Source organism: Amphibalanus amphitrite, unplaced genomic scaffold, assembly GCF_019059575.1.
Source record: "Amphibalanus amphitrite isolate SeventyFive unplaced genomic scaffold, NRLGWU_Aamphi_draft 000355F_arrow, whole genome shotgun sequence".
NCBI classification, from domain to species: domain Eukaryota; kingdom Metazoa; phylum Arthropoda; class Thecostraca; order Balanomorpha; family Balanidae; genus Amphibalanus; species Amphibalanus amphitrite.
Window position 1 is genome coordinate 32,557 of NW_024881849.1, and position 6,682 is coordinate 39,238.

The window sequence follows — 6,682 nt, forward strand, 5'->3', positions numbered from 1 at the left end:
AGTGTGCCTACTTAGGCATCTGATTTTCGCTTAGCTTAAGGGTATAGGTATGAAAGGATATGACGTAATTAACGAACACTCAATAAAACCTTTGTTGCCAGTATTCTACGGAAGTGCGGAAATCACAGCTTGCTAATAACAATGGCGTTCAACAACCTCTTTATATCCACATTCTTGCATCATTCTATTTTTTTCCACGAGCAGGCGGCGCTTCCCTGTGAATGAACCCAAACAATGCCGGGCCGTTGACACTGTAGGTCTTTTCAATGACTTCTCTGCTAGCGATAAACACAAAGGAAGGGTGCAGGGGTCGCTTCTCCACAGAGCTCTTAGTGAACTATGAAGGAAGGCACGTATACATCAACTTGTGCAGCAAAAGTATAACAGACTGATCATATTTTCTCAAGCCATCTATTTCATGGTGTGTTGATATGTAGGTTCCAGAAATAAAGATTACATTTTACACCGGATGTAAGTGTGATCAGAAAAGTTGGTAATATCACGCACACTGTTTTGTTGTCATTTGTCCAAAAGTCGGCCTCCATCACACAAATACAGACATAGCTTGATCGTTAGCGTTAGCGTTTATTGTCCGCACCAGGTATCACGTGACCGATCGATGAGTAGTTGTTGCTGCGATGCCCACTGCCACGTGATCGATGCGATGTAGCTACTGGCTCATGTGAAACATTTTTATTTGGTGAGGGAAACGGAACAGATACATGTAAGGTGAAAATTACGTATTTTTGTACAGGCTGGAAAATAGCTATAATTAGTTGGCATAACACTTAATGCGTTTTTTTCTTACCACCATGGTCACAAACAAATCCAATACGGCCAACGCTCATGTATGTTTTTCGAAATAAACGTACTTGTTTTTATTATATCGAACACGGCATACACAAATAAAACAAAGTTCGAATGAAAAATGCACATTAGCCGTTTTCACGACGGACTGTCTGGCGAATGCACCTACTTTGACCAAATGTGCACCGAATCCCTTTTACAGCAAATATCTGTAAATGATTAAATTATTTCATTTTTTTGGTCCATTAAAATGTCTGGTAGTATGACAAAGAAGGCAAATAAGCAATTAACGCAACTCTAGGCTACGCAGAGAAACCTAATTTTTAAGAGAGTTAAGCGTTGTGAGGAAAATCATGATGAATCATCATGATGATTATGACTATGAGCAAATTTGATTGACCGAATCCTCAATATAATCTGAATAAAAAGGACAAATTAGCAAAATTCGGGTATATTCGATCACAGATCTTTGTCAACCCTGCAGTGGGTTGACAAAGATCTGTGATGGAATATACCCGAATTTTGCTAATTTGTCATTTTTATTCAGATTATATTGAGGATTTGGTCAATCAAATATGCTCAGAAACCTAATTTGACCAAATCTACACTAAATCTGACCAAATGTGTACCTACTAAAGGTGTACCAGGTGGCCGTCAAGAAAACTGCTATGTTGTTGTTTATGTCGAAAATGCATATTCCTGTCACGGGAAACTGCTTTACAGAACTTGTTTGGTTTTATTCATTATTCGCTTCAAGATAATTTCTATAAGAACTTATTTTTGCCATTTGAAACATATTTATGCATTTTGAATAGCATGCTGTGTGCCCAGACTGCTTATGCTAGAAGTATAAACAGAACACGTTTTGCATTACAATTTGTTGGTACCTTTTATATAAACTTTTTGCGAGACAGCCAGGAACTGCAGCTGTCATGGCTATTGCTATGCCATGGTATAGCGAAAAGACTTGATCGGAGACGGCTACGCTACATATCTAGCTATGACTCATAGAGGGGGAGACATGGGGAGAGGGGGAGAATAAAGACAGAGGGGAGAGGGCCGGTGAGTCATTGCCGACGTGCGCCGATCAGTGAATGCCAGAGACGGGTATGGTTGCCATGGAAACTACCGCAAACAGACAGATGCGGTCGGAATTGTGCAGCATGTAGCCAAAACTGGCCAAAACCAGACCGAGGGGAAACAGACAAGGGTTTTCTACAGAGTAATAAGCAATGGCATGCATTACTTGGCACTTGATTGCTTTTGGGCCAGGTGGCATAAAGGCAGCTGCAACTAAGCTGCAATTGTTATTCACAGCAGGGTGTTGGAAATGATTGCAAGTGACTAAGCGCGATTTTCAGTGCAATGTGGCTGATGTATAGTTATATTGGTGTTAATGCTTTTAGCATGATTGCTGGTGTCATGAAACAGCCTCACATAATCGCTATAATGCATTTGCCTTTGCGATTATTTTTGGTATGAACTGTAGGGTTAGCGCCGGCAAGCACTGCAAAACCTCATCCCTAATCCGTTAACGTTCTTTTTTAAATTCGTTTTATACCTTCATTCCAATCTCCCTCCCTCTTTCTCTGTCTGTCTCCTTGTCTGCTTGTCTGACTCTCTCTCTCTCTCTCTCTCTTTCTCTCTCTCTCTCTCTCTCTCTCTCTCTCTCTCTCTCTCTCTCTCTCTCTCTCTCTCTCTCTCTCATGCTAACTCACTCACTCACTTGCACATTCACTAGCTTTGTCATTGTTTCTCTGTTTCTATCTATTCACATATCCACGTAGCTTACTCTCCCGCCTTGCCATTTTTTTATCACATAGTGCCTAAACCGGTGACATTTTCGTGACCTTCTGACCTTCAACTATTTCGAGACAAGGAGGTATGAGTGTACGTTCTACAATATCCGTGCCTTCCATTGTTACTCACTCGAATAGTTCAAAGGGTCATGCTGACGTCCTGGAGGGGAGGGGAGGTGGAGAGGGTAAGACGGCCCCCTTCTCGAGTTCGTGTCCTCAATTGCTGTTTGCACGAAAGATAAGCATTCGCCTTTAGATAATTTTGAGACTGAGGTTGAGAGTTGAGACTGCGGCCTTGATAATTGTAAAAAATTTTGCCTTTGGATAAGTTTTAAAGATGATGAGGAGACGGCAATCTCCTCGTTTTATGTAAGTCCACAAGCGTGATACGATTTGCGGAATGTCACCTACCTACTTGGCTCACGATTAAAAAGCATGCAGCTCACTAAAATCCATCAGTGGAATCCATCAGGGGAATCTATTATGTTAGCAAACCACGAAAAGGAGGCCTTCACGAGTTAGTTAGTTCCGCAAAAAAAAATCACAAAGCATCAAACGCGATTAAAGAATTTCATGAACGCCCCGGGACTAGCGACTTACCACCATGCGGTAATCTGACTCCGAAACTCTGCTTCCGTCCAGACGAGGTGATAATCCCTCACTTCCTGTGACATTGACCCCTCCCCTCCAGTCGGGGGCGGGGTGTTACGGCACACCGGCTCCCAGAGCGGTGGTCAACCCATCCACGGTCACGTGACACCATCCGCGACGGATGGCTAACATCACGTGACTCACCACCCCCGCTTGACAGCGGACGCTGGTAGGAAGTCACGTGACTAAAGTTACAGTGAGCGGACGGGGTCACGTGATGGGCAGGTGTCCGTCTGTCCGGCTGGCCGACGCCGGTGCAGGGGTGGCTGACCAGCTGGAGTGCAGGGGTAGTTGACCCGCACGGGTGCTTCATGGTGTGGACGGACAAAGGGATACCGGTCACTACTGACATGTTACGGTGACTCAGAGGTTACGGGTTTCGACAATGGAAGTTCCAAGTTTCAAGACACTGTCAAAAGCGAAAGACACAGGGGCATGACCAGCCTCAATGAAGTGATTATGTCAATATTTTACGGATGTCAATGTGTCTAAGGAAATAATTCATTTTTAGATTCATTTTTAGTCAGTTCCTTTCCTCTTCCGCGAAGCCAGCACTCGAGTGTTCGACTGGTTACATACATGCAATCTAGTGGCATATCTGCTGGGCCTTTAAATCTTTTGACACTTGATGTTAGAGTATGGTTTGGTCGGAACTCGGAAGGAGCGCAATGGAAAGTACTTTCGTATCTGCTCCGATTGAGCCGGTTAGCAGGGAATGGTATAGCTTCGTAGTTAAGTTCCGTGGTTAATATTACCACAACCCACAGACGGCCCGCAAACGACGTTTATCAAAGCAGCCTCAAATCGGGCTTTCACTCATACACCGGTGGTCTTACGAGACAGACCTCATGCCTGAAACATACGCAAAAAAAAGGAATTTCTATCCCCACAAATCCTATGGGATTGTGTAATAAGTAAAGAATTTAATAATTATAGGTAAATGCTATAATTAATTAATCAATTAATAATGTAATAATTATATAATAATAAAGTAAATATGCTATTTACTACGCTATGGTATGACGTTTACATTCGTACTCTCATGTAGGTATGTAGTAAATAGTGATGCTGCTGATGGACACAACCCTGCGGTCAGTCCCCCCCCCCCCCACGTGATATGCCCACATCACGCCCAAACTGCATCACGGCCCCGTTCAAATCACGGGGCGATTGGCTCGACCCAGTTCGTACCACATCCTGTTAGAGGCTGGGGCTGTTTTGGGTGGGGTGGGTCAGGGGAGGGGAGGGTGGAAAGTACGCAACGGGACATCGTAGTGATTCCCAACTGTATGCAAATATTATATTAACCCTATTAGTGGCAGGGGGGGGTTGTTTTTATCCACCCCTCAGGTTTTTCGGGAATATCTCCGAAACCGCTGAAGCTACGATGCTGAAATTTTCTGACTTTTCCTAAAACTAAATTGGGCATATTCCCTGAAAATTTCAAGTTCATAACTTTACCAGGGGCGGCTCCAGAGCACTGGGAATTGGGGGGTCCTATTCGTGAAGCGAGTCATTTGGGCGAAGATCACGATGCTGCACCAGTTTTACGATCAGTGAATGAAAGGTATCATGTGATAACATATACAAAGTTATTGTGCATCCTCTTTTGACACGTTTTTGCTATAATAGGCGGATCCAGGTGTCCAAAAAGGGGGGTTATTTTTTACCTCCCAACATAGGTGCCCTGACACCGCCTATGCATGACCAATACAATTTTAGTCGTTCTCTCATAAGAAATTGTAACATAACAAGACCATTGCCACCCTTTTTAGAAACAGTACCAACAAGAACCTTATTTACTATACTTTTGTGTACCCCCAATCTCAATGATCTGTATCCGCCTATGATTTTTGAAAATGCATATTTTTAGGATCCATGCGAATTCCTGGTTGATTCTCTATCGATCGGCAAAAGTTGCGTTAAGATTGGTTCAGAAACCTGGCCGTGATAAACAGTCTAAAATGTATCTGCAATTTGCCCGTTTTTACCCCCCTCTACCCCCTATTGACATTTTTTATTATTTTTTTTAGAAATGTAGATCTCGTTGAGCGAAATCGAATGCCTTTTGAATTTTGAAAATCGGCCCGTTAGATCTCGAGATATCAAGGGGGGGGTCGTAAACAGCCCCCCCCCCTGCCACTAATAGGGGTAGCCAGGAGCCTGCCACGGGTTAAGCCATTGAACCTACTGACAATGTGCTTCAAGTGCCGAAGGGGTTGTACAAAGATTTGGACACAAAACCATCAATGTGCGTTATGCAGTTGAGTTTTATGAAGCCGATTGATGTCATCAGCACACATAGTGCTGATATAGTCGACCAATATACTCGTATATTCGTAAAGACCCCCAGCAAATCAGAGCCTCTTTGTGTGTAGAAAATCCAAAGAAAACAGCAATAAGCCCTTATGGAAATTTTCCGGGGCCATTTTGAGCCTACTTCGCCCGTACGGCATGTCCCCATAGGGCAGTCGCCTATATTCAGTCCTCGGGAATAGGTATTCACTTTGTTATTTCACTGACATTCGGTGTCATCATTATCTGACAATAAACTCGCAATCACCGCCGTTTGATATCATTTGTCTTCAAAGTGGCCCATCATGGACTTTACCTTCCACCGGCTTACTTTGACACTATCGTCATTACAATCTTGTCCGCTGTGTCCAATGACAGCTGGGGCATTCCACGATAGATCGTACCAGGCCCGTCACCCTCATCTCTCAAATTTTAATGAAAATCGGTCCTAGGGGTAATCATAGGCCCCAAAGACGCCTGGCAAAATATCAGACTTCTCAGATCAAAACTTTTTGAGTTATATTGCATTACATTTTTTTTAACTTAGGTATGTAACGGTGAGTTTGATGGCCTATAACTCAAGAACGGGTTAAGCAACCAACAAAAAGTAAACAACACTAAGCTTGCGATGAATCAAAAATTAATATTACTATTTAAAAATTCCAAAGAAAAAATTTCATTGTTCAGCAAAAACCTTAATCTTTTTTCATTTGCCTCTAATGACTTTTGGGACCAAAATTTTTCACATTTTTATTTTTTCAAAATAATATTCATGTCATAACAAATCGACATGCAAAAAATTAGAAAGGTGTTCTTTCTATAAGTTTCTCATTTTCCCGCAAACAAAATGGGTTTTGGAGGGGTTGATACGACCCCAGCACGCCGTTTCGCTTCTAATAGAGCTAGAGCCTCGCAGAAAAAACGAGCGTGTGTGCCGTTACAAGTCGCAGCGATTGATACCCGATTTTAAGGTCTCAGGTTAACTGGTAGCGTCTGAGGTCAGGTCACGTGACTGAAGTTACGGGTTCGGTTTTTAGTAAATAACTTCGCAAAAAATGGCCGCAGAGCCGCGATTTTGGCATCATTGTGTTCGCCTAGCTCAGGTGCATCGAATGGTATACTTTTTGCTA